Genomic DNA, 14,876 nt, shown 5'->3' with positions numbered 1-14,876 from the left:
ATGTGACATGGAACCTCGGAGTTATTTTGATTTGCATTTCTCTAATCAATAGAGATATAGATCATTTTTTCACATGACTTTTGATAGCTTGAATTTCTTCCTCTGAAAACTGGCTTTTAATATTCTTTGACCATTTATCAATTGAAGAATGACTTGTATTCTTATAAATTTGGCTCAGTTCTCTATATATTTTAGAAATAAGGCCTTTATCAGAGACCTTAGTTGTAAAAACATATGTTTCCTAGCCTTCTGTTTCCCTTTTAATCTTGTTTGCATTGGCTTTGTGCAAAAACTTTTCAATTTAAAGTAATCGAAATTGTCCATTTTGCATTTCATAATGTACTCTGTCTCTTGTTGGGCCACGAACTCTTCCCTTCTCCATAAATCTGACAGATTCCTTGGTCTTCTAATTTGCTTATGGTGTCATCCTTTATGTATAAATCATGCACCCATTTTGACCTCATCTTGGTATGCAGTGTCAGATGTTGGTCTGTACCTAGTTTGCGTGCTATTGTTTTCTATTTTTGCCAAATAGTGAGGCTTTTTTAAAATAAATTTATTTATTTTTAGTTTTCAACATTGCTTCCATAAGTTTTAAATTTTCTCTGCTTCCCTCCCCTTTCCTTCCAAAAGAAAGTGTTCAATCTGACATAGGCTCTACATATACATTCTTATTAAACATATTTTCACATTAGTCATGTTGTATAGAAGAATTATAACTAATGGGAGGAACAATGAGAGAGAAAAAACAAAACAAAACTAAACTAAACCAAAAAAAAGAGAGCAAATAGTATGCTTTGATCTGCATTCAGACTCCATATTTCTATCTGTGGATGTGGAGGGCATTTTCCATCCTAAGTCTTTCAGGATTGTTTTAGGTCCTTGCATTGCTGAGAAGAGCTAAGTCTATCAAAATGAGTCATTGCACCATAGGGCTGTTACTGTGTACAATGTGCACTTGGTTCTCCTTTCTTCACTCAGTATCAGTTCGTATAAGTCTTTCTAGGTTTTTCTGAAGACTGCCTGCTCATCATTTCTTATAACACAATAATATTCCATTGCATTCATATACCACAACTTGTTTAGCCATTTCCCAATTGATACTCATCCCCTCAGTTTCCAATTCTTGGTCACCAGAAAAAGAGCTCCTATAAATGTTCTTATACATGTGGGTCTTTTTACCATTTTTATGATCTCTTTGGAATACAGCCCTAGAAGTGATATTGCTGGGTCAAAGGGAATGCACAGTTATTGCACTTTGGGCATAGTTCCAAATTGCTCTCTAGAATGTTTAGATCAGTTCACAACTCCAACAACAATGGATTAGTATACCAATTTTCTCACATCTTCTCCAGCATTTATAACTTTCTTGTTTTCTCATGTTAGCCAATATGAAAGGTGTGATGTGATACCTCAGAGTTGTTTTGATTTGCATTTCTCTAATCAACAGTGATTTAGAGCATTTTTTTTCATATGAGTATAGATAGCTTGAATTTCTTCCTATGAAAACTGCCTGTTAATATCTTTTGACTATTTATCACTTGGGGAATGGCTTATATTCTTACAAATTAGACTCAGCTCTCTATATATTTTAGAAATGAGGCCTTTGTCAGAGACACTGGTTGTAACAATTCTTTTCCAACTTTCTGCTTCCCTCCTAATCTTGGTTGCATTGGCTTTGTTTGTGCAAAACCTTTTCAATTTATTATAATCAAAATGATCTATTTTACAGTTAATAATGTTCTCTATATCTTGTTTGGTCATAAACTCCTCCATTCTCCATAAATCTGAGAGATAAAATATCCCTTGCTCTCCTAATTTGTTTATAGTATCCGCCTTTATACCTAAATGTGTACCCATTTGAAATTCATTTTTGTATACAAGTTAAGACATTATTCTATGCCCGGTTTTTTGCCATACTATTTTTAAGTTTTCCTATCAGTTTTTGTCACTTAGTGAGTTCTTATCCCAGAAGCTGGAATCTTTGGGTTTATCAAGCAGTAGACTACTATAGTCATTGAATACTGTGTCTTGTACACCTAACCTATTACACTGATCCACTACTTTCTTAGCCAATACCAAATAGTTTTGTTGATTGTTGCTCAAATAGTGAGTTCTTATTCCACAAGCTGGGGTCTTTGAGTTTATCAAACACTAGGTCATGGTCACTGACTACTGTATCTTGTGTACCTAATCTATTCCAATGATCTACCACTATATTTCTTAACCAGTATCAAATAGTTTTGATGATTAATACCTTATATTTAAGTTTGAGATCTGGTATTGCTAGGTCACTTTCCTTTATATTTTTAAAATTAATTCTCTTGATACTCTTACCTTTGTTCTTCTAGATGAATTTTGTTATTATTATTCTAGCTCTATTAAATATTTTTGGTAGTTTGATTGGTATGGCATTGAATAGGTAAATTAGTGTAGGCTCAGTTGTCATTTTAATTATTTTGGCTTGGCCAAACCATGAGCAATGGATACTTTTCTAATTGTTAAAATGTGACTTTGCTTGTGTGAGAAGTGTTTTGCTATTGTGTTCATATAGTTCCTGGATTTGTCTTACCAGGTAGACTCTCAAATAATTTATATTGTTTACAATTATTTTGAATGGAGTTTCTCTTTCTGTGTCTTGCTGCTTGGCTTTATTGGTCATGTAAAGAAATGCTGATGATTTATTTGGGTTTTCTTATATCCTGTAACTTTGCTACAGTTGCTAATTATTTCAAGTATTTTTTTTTAGTTGATGCTCTAGGGTTCTCTAAATATACCACCACAAAATCTGCAAAGAGTGATAGTTTTGTTTCTTCATTGACCACTCTAATTCTTTCAATTTATTTTTATTCTCTTATTGCTGTAGATAACACTTCTGGTTACATTTGTCATTCAATTTCAAAGAGGACATCAGGGAAATGATGACATGACTTGTAGTTGACTTTGATTTGAGTGAGGGAGGGCTGTACAAGGTCACCAGCTTCACTTTCTCCTCCAGAGCCATCTGCATCCAGTGAATAGATATTAAATTTAAACCCAATTCTCCCTATGTTAAGACTTTCATCTAAGATGTTACTAAGGTCATCTAGTAGCAATACATTGATACTGATAAATTCAAGGACATTAAAATGGTGTTATTAAGAAGAAGGACCTGAATCTTTGAGTGTTTAAGAAAAAGTACAGCAAAGATTCTATATTCTTTGTACTTCTTTTCCCTGACTGGACTTAAGTCAAGGAGGCCTGGCTCACAGTTCATACAGAGAACCTATTTCTTGAATTAAGAAACTTCATTGCGAGACGTGAGATATAATGTTTTGGAAAGTTTCCTTAGCTTCTCCTGGGTTTGAAGTCCACAACTCTGTAGGGGAGTGAGGGCCATCGGAGGCTGGCAAATTGGCCTTGGATGTGGCATCTGATAATACAAACCTGTTTCAATTTTTCTTTTTTTTTTTTTGCTCCACTGTGTTTAATTTATTTCCTTGAATATTTCCCAATTACATTTTTTATTTTTTTTAAATTTATTTAATATTTTTACTTTTCAGAATTGATTTTCACAAGAGTTTGAATTACAAATTTTCTCCTGATTTCTACCCTCCCCCCCACTCCAAGATGGTATATATTCTGGTTGCCCCATTCCCCAGTCCAGTCCTCCCTTCTGTCACTGCACTCCTCCTCATCCCCTTTTTCCCTTACTTTCTTGTAGGGCAAGATAAATTTCTATGCCCCATGGCCTGTATATCTTATTTCCTAATTGCATGCAAAAACTTTTTTTTAAACATCTGTTTTTAAAACTTTGAGTTCCAAATTCTCTCCCCTCTTCTCTCCCCACCCACCCACCCTAAGAAGGTAAGCAATGCGACATAGGCCACATGTGTATCATTATGTAAAACCCCTCCACAATACTCATGTTGTGAAAGACTAAGTATATTTTGCTCCTTCCTATCCTATCCCCCTTTATTCAATTTTCTCCCTTGACCCTGTCCCTTTTCGAAAGTGTTTGTTTTTGATTACCTACTCCCCCTACCTGCCCTCCTTTCTATTGTCCTCCCTTTTTTATCTCCTTCCTCCTTCTTCCCTGTGGGGTAAGATGCCCAATTTATTGTGTATGTTAGTCCCTGCTCAGGTCAAATCCGATGACAGCAAGATTCACTCGTTCCCCCTCACCTGCCCCCTCTTCCCTTCCAACAGAACTGCTTTTTCTTGCCACTTTTATGCGAGATAATTTGTCCCATTCCCTCTCTCCCTTTTCCCTCTCTCAACATATTCATCTCTCATCCCTTAATTTGATTTTTTTTATATATCCCTTCATATTCAACTCACCCTGTGCCCTCTGTCTCTCTATATATGTATATATCCTTCAGCTATGCTAATACTGAAGTCTCATGAATTATATACACCATGTAGGAATGTAAACAAAACAATTCAACTTTAATAAGTCCCTTATGATTTCTCTTTCTTGATTACCTTTTCATGCTTTTCTTGATTCTTGTGTTTGAAAGTCAAATTTTCTATTCAGCTCTGGTCTTTTCACTGAGAAAGCTTGAAAGTCCTCTATTTTATTGAAAATCCACATTTTGCCTTGGAGCATGATACTCAGTTTTGCTGGGTAGGTGACTCTTGGTTTTAATCCTAGCTCTATTGACCTCCAGAATATCATATTCCAAGCCCTTCGATCCCTTAATGTAGAAGCTGCTAGATCTGGTATTATGCTTATTATGTTTCTGCAATATTCAAATTGTTTCTTTCTGGCTGCTTGCAGTACTTTCTCCTTGACTTAGGAGCTCTGCAATTTGGTGACAATATTCCTAGGAATTTTTCTTTTGGGATCATTTTCTGGAGGTGTTCAGTGGATTCTTTCAATTTCTATTTTACACTCTGGCTCTAGAATATCAGGGTAGTTCTCCTTGATAATTTCTTGAAAGATGATATCTAGGCTCTTTTTTTGATCATGGCTATCAGTAGTCCAATAATTTTTAAACTATCTCTCCTGCATCTATTTTCCAGGTCAGTGGTTTTTCCAATGAGGTATTTGACATTGTCTTCCATTTTTTCATTCCTTTGGTTCTGTTTTATAATATGTTGTTTTCTCATCAAGTCACTAGCTTCCACTTGCTCCAATCTAGTTTTTAAGGTAATATTTTCTTCAGTGGTCTTTTGGACCTCCTTTTCCATTTGGCTAATTCTGCCTTTCAAGGCATCGTTCTCCTCATAGGCTTTTTGGAGCTCTTTTCTATTTGAGTTAGTCTATTTTTCTAACGTGTTATTTAGTTCAGTATTTTTTTTGGGTCTCCTTCAGCCAGTCATTGACTTGTTTTTCATGGATTTCTTTCATCATTCTCATTTTTCTTCCCAATTTTTCCTCTACTTCTCTACCTTGTTTTTCCAAATCCTTTTTTGAATTCTTATTTGTCCTGAGACCAGTTCATGTTTTTCTTGGAGGCTTTTGATGTAGGTTCTTTGACATTGTTGACTTCTTCTGGCTGTATGTTTGGTCTTCTTTGTCACCAAAGAAAGATTCTAAAGTCTGAGTCTGAATCTGAGTCTGTTTTCACTGCTTGACTGTGTTCCCAGCCAATTTACTTGACCCTTGATGTTTTTGTGGAGGTATGACTGCTTATAGAGTAGAGAGTACTTCGTCCCAAGCTTGAGGGACTGTGCTGTTGTTTTCGGGGCTATTTCTACAGAACAAGCTCTGCCACACCAGCGCTACTCTTCCTCCAAGAACCACCAACCAGGAGAGGGCTCAGATCCCTGTTCCAATTCTTGCTGTGCATTCTTCTATATGTTGTTTAATTAGTTCATAATCCATAGGATTTTTGTTTTTCTGGAACAACATTCTGGCTTCATTCATAGTGCATTGATTTTCTCTGGTGGTGTCCCCCATCTCCCCGATGCTGCATGTCACCTCCTTGCAAGCCTGAAAATGCTGCAGTATAGACCTAGAACTTCTTGTCATGTTGTTGTTGTTGCCATCTTTTGGTGTACCTGCTAAAAAAAACATGGTCAATCTCTTCACCTCCCTTCTCTTCTCTTTCTCCCAGTACCCATCTCCTATCTGCCCCCAAGCCCTTGTATTATATTGAACCAACTCTTTGTTCTTTATATAAATCCCATCTGCTTATAGTATATGGTCTTTGTGTATTGCCATAATCTCCTTGGTAGTATTTTATTTAAAATTTTTGCATCAATATTCATTAGGGAAATTGGTCTATAGTTTTCTTTCTATGTTTTAGCTTTTCTTGATTTAAGTCTCAGCACCATCTTTGTGCCATAGAATGAATTTGGTAAAACTCTTGAGTGCAGGATGCTTTTTGCTGCTGGAGGCTGCAGGATTCTGGCAGCTTACCTGGTGTTGAGCCAAGGCACATGGGGTTGTGTCTGCCCAGTATTGGTGTCTTCCCATGTAGTGAGCCCTATGGAGGGTCCTGGTGTTGGTGCTTGCCTGTTTGCTTAGGCGCATTCAGTTTCAAGGTATGCTGAAGCAAGTGGTGGATCCCAGCACTTCTGGCATTTGCCCATCCACCTGGCTTTGCTGAGGCAAGTGTGCTGAGGGGATGGGTTCCTGGTGTTGGCATTTGCTTTTTATGCAGTGCTGGGGCTCAAGGCTTCCCACTGGTTTGCTGAGGTAGGGCTTGCTGCTGGCTTACCAGGATGCTTCTTGTCTTAGACTGTGTTCCTCTTTTACCTGAGTAAGGCAGAACTTGCTTGTCAACCTTCCAAGTTTCTTGGGCAAGAAGATTGTTTTATCCCATCTTTTTAATGGTTCTGCTCTTCCAAGGTTTGGTTTAGGGCACTTTTTAATGGTTGTTTGGAGCTGAATATGAGAGTTAAGGCAATTGTATGCTTAATCCACCATCTTGGCTCCTGGAAGTCTTCTTATATTTCTTGCAGTATTATCAGGTTTTTAACCTTCTCATGTTTTTATGAGATATCTGTGATACTTAGGTTACTTTTACAAATCCTTTCTTTAATGTCACTATGTTTTGCTTGAATAAAGAATATATTTCCTTTAATATTTTTTGCTTCTCTTTTTCTATATTGTTCTTCACTTCTATATATTTGGATTTCTGATTTGAAAACTGTTCAATAGTCTGAAAATATTCACTATGTTCCACAATGTGGATTTAATTGATTATAGTTGTAGTTAGGAGCAAGAAACCCATGAATATTCTCTCTAGGTAAAGAAAGATATATTGTTAGTAGCCAGCTTCCTCTTGGTTGAATACATTTTGGTCATATACGGCATTTTTCAACCCATTCCCCTCAACTCTTTAAAGGTTTGGTGAAACACATAAATAGCTTAAACCTACACTGGTTTATACAATATTATGAATTGCGGTTTATTTTCCATTAAAAGGCCCCATTTCAGAGTCCTCCTGTAAGTGAATCCCCTAATAAAGCTTGGACTGATCACCTTGGCTTTGTTTTCCTCTTTTCTCAGAAGTCCTGCATCAGAAGCAGATAAAAGAGGGCCTTTCAGTGTTTTGGTTTGATCACATACTTTCAATCTTCTCCTTCTGCAAAGAAGCAGAAAGAGATGTTCTGTTATTTCTTTTTATCAGAGACAAGTTTCTTTATTATAATTATGTTTTATTACATATTGTTTTGTTTATTTATGTACTGTTATTATTGTTCTTTCCATTTATATTGTTGCTGTCATTATTGGTATAGTTTTGCTGGTTGTGCTCACTTTACTTTGTATCAATTTAAATAAGTCTTCCTATACTTCTCTGTATTTATAATCACCTATATCACCATACTATGCAAGTATATTTATGCACCATTACATTCGATTCATAATTTTATTGCTATCAGTATTCCCTCCATGCATATACATAACAACCCATCCACATATATAATTTTTGTACACATTTGTATTTTATTCTTCTAATACAAAGCAAGATCCATGAGAGGTAGAATCATGTTTTGTCTGAACTTTGTGTCTTATGCAAGACCTAGCACATTCCTACTCACAGTAACTCTTCAAGATAGTTGGACTTGGTTGAACTGTATTGACCTTGCTTTGAACTTTGACATAGGATATTAAGTTAAACAGTGGTGATAATGCTGACAGGCATATACATTAGCATAGGATGAGCCTAACTTCAAGAAAGCTTCAATTAATTAGCACTCCTACTTTTCTGAGCAAAATAAAAGAAATATATTATTAGAATGTCATCAACTTTTTAGTACCATGGATATTCGTTATACTTTTTTGGTAGCAAAATAACAGTGGGGAAAGACGATGTAATCAGATGAAACAGAATGAGTTTTACCAACACAGTAGCATAGAACATATATACAAAAATCAAGCTGACTGAATTTATATCAAGTTCAGATGGGAGCAGGAACACTGTGAACTTGTAAATCAAAAGATTTCATTTATTAGTAACAAATATTGTTAAAGCCAAACAGTAAATAATGAAAATATAGCTACATTCAGTGACTACATTAAAAGGTTAGATATTCAAATGATTTTCAAAGGATTAATTTAGGAGATATTTTAATATGAACTTAATAATAATGAACCATATAACATTTAAATATCCAATAAAAAGAATATTGAATATAAACCTATGAACTTCTGTTTCATACAATATGATTAAATTTCTATTTAGTTTAACAATATAATAACAAAATGGCTCTTTTTTTGGTTCTTCATTTGATCTTTTCTTTAATTTTCAGATGTTTTATTGATATTTTTTTATTCTTTTTTTGCATCTCTCACTACCCAACAAAATGTAAACTTACCAAGTCTTGGGCTTTTCCCCCCTCTTTTTGCTTAATGAATTAATATATGGTTTGTTCAGTTTTGGAAGGGGGAAAGGCCTAATGTTAGATTATTCAAATCCTCAATTTTTATTCTGTTATTATAACAACAACCTATATTTACATAACACTTTACAATTTGTGAAGAACTTTACGAATATCTCATTTAAACTTCACAATAACCTTGGGAGATTCTATTATTATACCAATTTTACAGAAGAGAAAATTTAGGCAGAAAGAGGTTTAGGTAACTTGCCAAGGGTCACATGGTTAAGAAATGTCTGTGGTTCAATGTGAACACGTCCCCCTTATTTCATGTCCCCTTCTGGCCCTTTACCCACTAAATCAACTATCACTTTTGTTAATTTGAATATTTTATATTTTTATAATATTTATTCATTCTATTTCAGTATCAGATTTCTTTTACACATAATTGAGCAAAATCATTTCTATCATTTTTATTTCTTCATCTCTTTTAAGTTCTTTTTATATTTGATTTTGGTAATTATATTCTCTTGCCTTTTCTGGTATCAATTTCATTAATGATATCTATTTTATTTTTTCAAATAAACCAGCTTGATTTTGTCAGCTTGCTTCCTGGATTTGTTGTTGCTTTAAATTTTATCTCTTTGATTTTTGGAATTTCTATTTTTGTGGTTATTTGTGTTTTTATCTGTAGCTTTTATATTTTTTTTGCTCAAGTTCTACACTCATGGCATTGATATATTCTTTCTCATGTTAATGACAGTGTTTAGTGATAGAAATAAACATTCTCTAAGGACTACCTCAGCTTCATTGCAAAAGTTTTGGTATTTGTTCTCATAGTATCTTGCAATCCTAGATTTAGAAGTGGAAGGAAATGCTAGGAAATCTAACTCCTTCATTTTACATATACTGTAGCAGAGACAGTAAATTTTTGAAAGAGGTTTTAACCTCAGTTCTTTTTTACTCTAATCCAAGAATGTTTTTCACTTCTCTACTTGCCCAATGTCATTTTTCAGGTATAATTATTAATTGCTTTTTCCCTCACCCACTCATTTTTGCCCTTGCTATGAGGTAAATTCACTGCAAAGAACTGGGGATAAAAATATAAAACCAATTAATATCTTTCATTCAAAAATCTTTCATTCAAATTATACTTATTTCATTAACATTTCATGTAAATTCATATCTTTAATGAAATCACACTTGAATGGAGGAGACAACATGTAAAGAAAAGTGTTGGCCAGGTAGGGGGAAATTTAGTCTGAAAAGTTACATGGTTGGCAAGTATTACCATAGCAAAAAATGATTTTCCCTATGCAGGAGCAATGGCAAAATTGGATAAGGTATGGGTAAGGTTGTTGTTGAGGAGCTGGCCAGAGACTAAAGAGTCAAGGAAAGCATGATTGGGACTTTATTGAAATCCAGGCAAGGCAGTCAATCACTAAAACCAGGATAGCAGGACTTCCAGACTTGCCTTGATCAAAAAGAGGGAAATTTGACATTCTCAAGAATTTTTTTGCCTATTTCAACTTCTACTTCTATTAGCTTTTTAGGTACTTAGATGAAAATCACCAAATAGCACTATAAAATGAAATAGTTAATATATTAATAGGCAGGAAACGATTTTCCTTGATGTTGAAGGAATGCCCTTGCTCCACCCAAAGAGCTAAATCTCTTCCCCAACACTTCATTATTGCAATATGGGGTGTGACGATTAAACATTCCATTAAAATATTTCCATTGAGTACCATTAAATACTACCATTAAAATTATAAAAACTAGCTATTTTATTTCATAGTCACATCCCATCTTTGATCAACCAATGGTATTGTCAAGGTGGTTCTCTACTCACACAGTCATCATGGGGGAGGTACAAAGTTTAAATAACACACTATGTTACTTTCATGTAACTTCCCTTTAGTAGGAAATGTTGGTTTCAATAGAAAAGCTGAAATGTATTATAAAAAGTAGATATCAAAATAAAATAATAACAAATAAAATTCAGTAAGTATATGATATCATTCTTCAAATATGTTTTCAAATATTCAGCTTTCATCTTCAAAATCCCAAGTCTCTTTTTCTTTTTTTTTTTTGTAAGTTAAGTGCTTAAGGTCATATGTTTATTCTTTCAGGCTACTATGATATGATTGACTAAATTACTCAAGCACCTAGTTTAGTACATTACTTAGTGCACTAAATAACACTTAAATGGTCTACAATTCTAATTACTATCTCCATTACTATCAGGGAGTAACTGAGGTACTTGGGAAACTAAAGTCCAATATATTATTAATCATTTTCATTTCACTTAGGTGGCAGGTGTCCAATACTATAATCTTTGATTTCTGGAAGGACTAACAAGGACTCATAGAGATCAAGCAACCTCCTTAACATGACCTACTGTGTCAAGGAAAGAGGCAAAAAGGAGAATCCTTGTCTCCTTGGACCCATCTCCCTGAAACCCAGGTTTTGATGTACCATCCAAGGCACCTGCATTAAAAGGAAAGTTTTTGTTTGAGAACTTGGAAGTGAGACAGGGCTTAAGGGAATTGCTGCTTATGATTTCCCCTAAGTCTTCTAATATGCAGCTGACACATTTGCAAACTTCTTTGAGGATATTTCTTTTGAGCACTATTATTTATTGAAGTGAACTACCTTAGATTTCTTGATCTCTGTTGTGGCTTATGTACCCCTGAGACCACAAGTGCCAAAGTTGGCATTCCACTTAAGTAAGAAGAGAAAATTTATGTAGTCTTGATGTATAACTCCCTCTTTGAGTGTGCACATTTCCTTCTCAGTAACTAGAGAGGCACATAAAAGGTATGTAAAAATTGAGTGAATTAGCCCCAATGGTGTTCTGTGGCTCTGTCATGCATAACAATGCAAGATAATTTATCTTGGTTGCCCATTACAACAGAGGCACAGTATTTAGTAGATGCAGGGGTGCATGGAAAGAAATTAGTTGCATGCCTTCTTAAATTTGAATGGACAATGAAAAGTTAAAGTGAGAAAAATGTTATATACAATATACTACATATAGATATATGATATACTATATATTGATGTATAATCATATACATTCATATAGGTGAAGAACATTACTTGACAGTTTGTCAACAAAATGTGATTCAACTTAATTTAACAAACCATAATGTTAGATAAACTAATTAGCAGTTTATATGTGGAGATACTTAGGGAGCCACAGAAAGGTTGAGTGAATTTCTCAGGGACACACAGGTAAGAATGATAGAGTAGGGATCAGAACCCAGGTCTTCTGACTCCCAAGGCAGTATTCTTTCCACTATACTACTTCAAGCAGATCATTTGTGTTCAGCCCTGTTCTTACATTGATGTTCCGGATCAACTTTCTTTTAGTGGTATTATTTGTCACTGAGGCTCCCTTATCTTCTTGATAATTATCTTTAATTATATAAAGAATGTTCATATGAAACACTTGGTCCAAAATTATGTGCTGGGATCAAGAGGTAGAAGTGGCAGAGAGGCAATTTTAGTATGGATGAAAAACTTCCCAACATTTAGAACAGCCCCAAAGTGGGATGGGCTGCTTCTGCAGATAGTGGGTTCTTTTTTCACTAAAGGTCTCCAAGTAAAGATTGCATGACCACTTTCCACATATGAGGTGGAGAAGATTCTTGTACAGGTATGACTCATAGAAATACACACATGACCAGATGTTCCAGCCCATCTGGCCTATGCTTTAGCACCATCTAAGGAACTATAGGACACTGGGCTGCCTTAAAAATCTGAAATTCTGTGAGTTTATGCTTATTTAAAATTTACCAGCATGCTCAGGTTTATATGACGAGTCTCTTCAACAGATGGCTTTATAGAGGCAATTGCTTTTAATTAGCTTTAATGCTTTGTAGTTGTTTCAATGTGCTTAGGATGAATGAATTTCCCAAATACTAAGGAAAAAATATACTTTCCTACACTCTAAATGAAATTTTCAGACAAAAGGCTATCTACCTAAAGACAATGCTTAAATTTACCAATCATTATGTAATTATTAAGCTTCTTAGTAATTAATAATTAAGTTTCTTAAAAATTATGTCCTAAGAACTGTACTAGGTCCTTTGAGGAATAAGACATAGTCCTTGTACTCAATGAGCTTATCCAATATTTAAGGAAATTTTTAAACACCTGCTATGTGCCAGGCACTGTGCTACTCACCACTGATACAAAAAGAGGCAAAGATAACTCCTGCCCTCAAGGAACTTACAGTCCTATTTTATTGGATAGGGAGGTGACACGGTTGGATATTTACATCATATTATTCTAACCCAGATATGAAACAAATAAGAATATAATCTCTGAATTTTAGGTGACAGGATCATAGATGAAAGGGGCATGTGGTTTATATTTCAAGATCACGCAATTATAGTAATAGTTTATCTTTATAAACTTTAAGCTTTACAATGAGCTTTACATGTGTTATGTCGTTTGATCTTAAAAAAATAATTCTTTGCAATAGGTGCTATTATTATCACAATTTCACAGATGAGGAAAACTGAGATTGAGAGAGGTCAAGTGATTTTCCCAGCATCACTCAGCTACTAAGTGTTTGAGGAAATATTGAAACTCAGTTCCTCCTAATTCAGGTCAAGTGTTCTACTCACTACATGACCAATTTCATTTTATAGATGAAAAGACAAAAAACAAAATCGAAATCCAAAGAGTTTAAGTGATTTGTTCATAGGCATATACATTTACTTAGAATTCAAAATCACATCTTCTGACTTAAAATTCACTGTTATTTACTTTTAAAATTGCAATTCTTACTTACATTTAAGTATGCATCATAGAATATTGGAACTATATTAGATTTGACATGTTTTTGTGTCAGACAACTCCTCCTATTTTGTGGTCTTTTGGTGTCCAAATCTTTTTTATCAAGACATTAGTACTGGCATAGGAGGGCAGGAACAATATTATTTTCACATCACAAAGTAATTTTTGAGATGTTTACTGATTTATTAAAAAAAAACTCTAAATCTAGCTTAAATTGAAATAGGAACTTTCAAAGATACATACAAGTTATAAAATGAGGCCTGGTGGTCTTGAGACCACCATGACAGTTTCTCCTTAAGGGAGACTGTAACTTTTAGAATCTATGCACGGAAACCATTGTAGTAAGATTAGGTCTAAAGTCTTGAGAACATGGGAGACTGTAAGTACATAGAGTATACTCATGGAAGAATACTGACAATAATGTTTTTGAAGGTTTCTACAACACTGTCCCCCAAATAATATTTTACCTGCCATCAGTTTGTTTTTCTCCCTGATAAGAATTCCCCCAAATAATATTTTGCCCTGCCTCCTGATATGCAACTTGGCAAACCCTGGGGAAGCTATTTGAAAACATAAGTTCTGAATTCTCAGAAGGGCACTTGGGAGCATGCCCTCCCTTCTAGCAGAAGCATACCTGCCTGCTGAAGTACACCCCTTCTTGTTGAATGAACTCACATCTCTGTGCTCTTCAATGCAGTGTCACCCTTAGATATTCTATGTTGCTGTGCATGCTTGAGTTGTATGTCAAGTCCCCTTTCCTTTTTTCCCCTTCCTCCTCTACGCCATTGCTTGTGATAAAGCTTTTCATTGAACTCATTCCCACTATTTCACATGTTATTTCCAGCATTCAAACCTATTAAGGGATTGTTTTTGCCAATGGCCCACAGACTTTTCCTTAGACCTTACCCAGGTAAGAGCTTAACCTATGCCATTTTATAACATACTACACTATAGCCACACACACACACACACACACACACACACACACATGCAAACATACACACTGTAAGCTCAGTTTTAGGAAGCAAGGGTCTGTAAAGGAATCCAACATCCTCTCAGAAGGGAGTCATTTATGTTAGAGGACTGACAGAAAAATACTGAATTTAAGAGAAACAGTATGATATAGTGGAAATAGTATGAGATGTTGCATTAGGGCACCAAGGTTCAAAATATGTGTGACCTTGGGAAAGGGATTTAATATACTTAGTCTGAAATTTCCTCATCTATACATGAGGGAGTAGGGCTAGTCATTAGAGGACATTCAAGATCATTTCTGGTTTTAGAACTATAATCCCATGATGTACATAGTGCTC

The 14,876-nt window shown here is 34.9% G+C and overlaps 1 pseudogene; it reads right to left on the bottom strand.

Annotated features, from left to right (window-relative positions):
• Positions 1-3,277: 3,277 nt before the first annotated feature.
• Positions 3,278-5,973, bottom strand: LOC118840840 (annotated as a pseudogene).
• Between the last annotated feature and the right edge of the window lie 8,903 nt (positions 5,974-14,876).

This window comes from Trichosurus vulpecula, chromosome 1 (genome assembly GCF_011100635.1).
Source record: "Trichosurus vulpecula isolate mTriVul1 chromosome 1, mTriVul1.pri, whole genome shotgun sequence".
NCBI classification, from domain to species: Eukaryota; Metazoa; Chordata; class Mammalia; order Diprotodontia; family Phalangeridae; genus Trichosurus; species Trichosurus vulpecula.
This window is presented reverse-complemented; position numbering and strand designations above follow the sequence as displayed.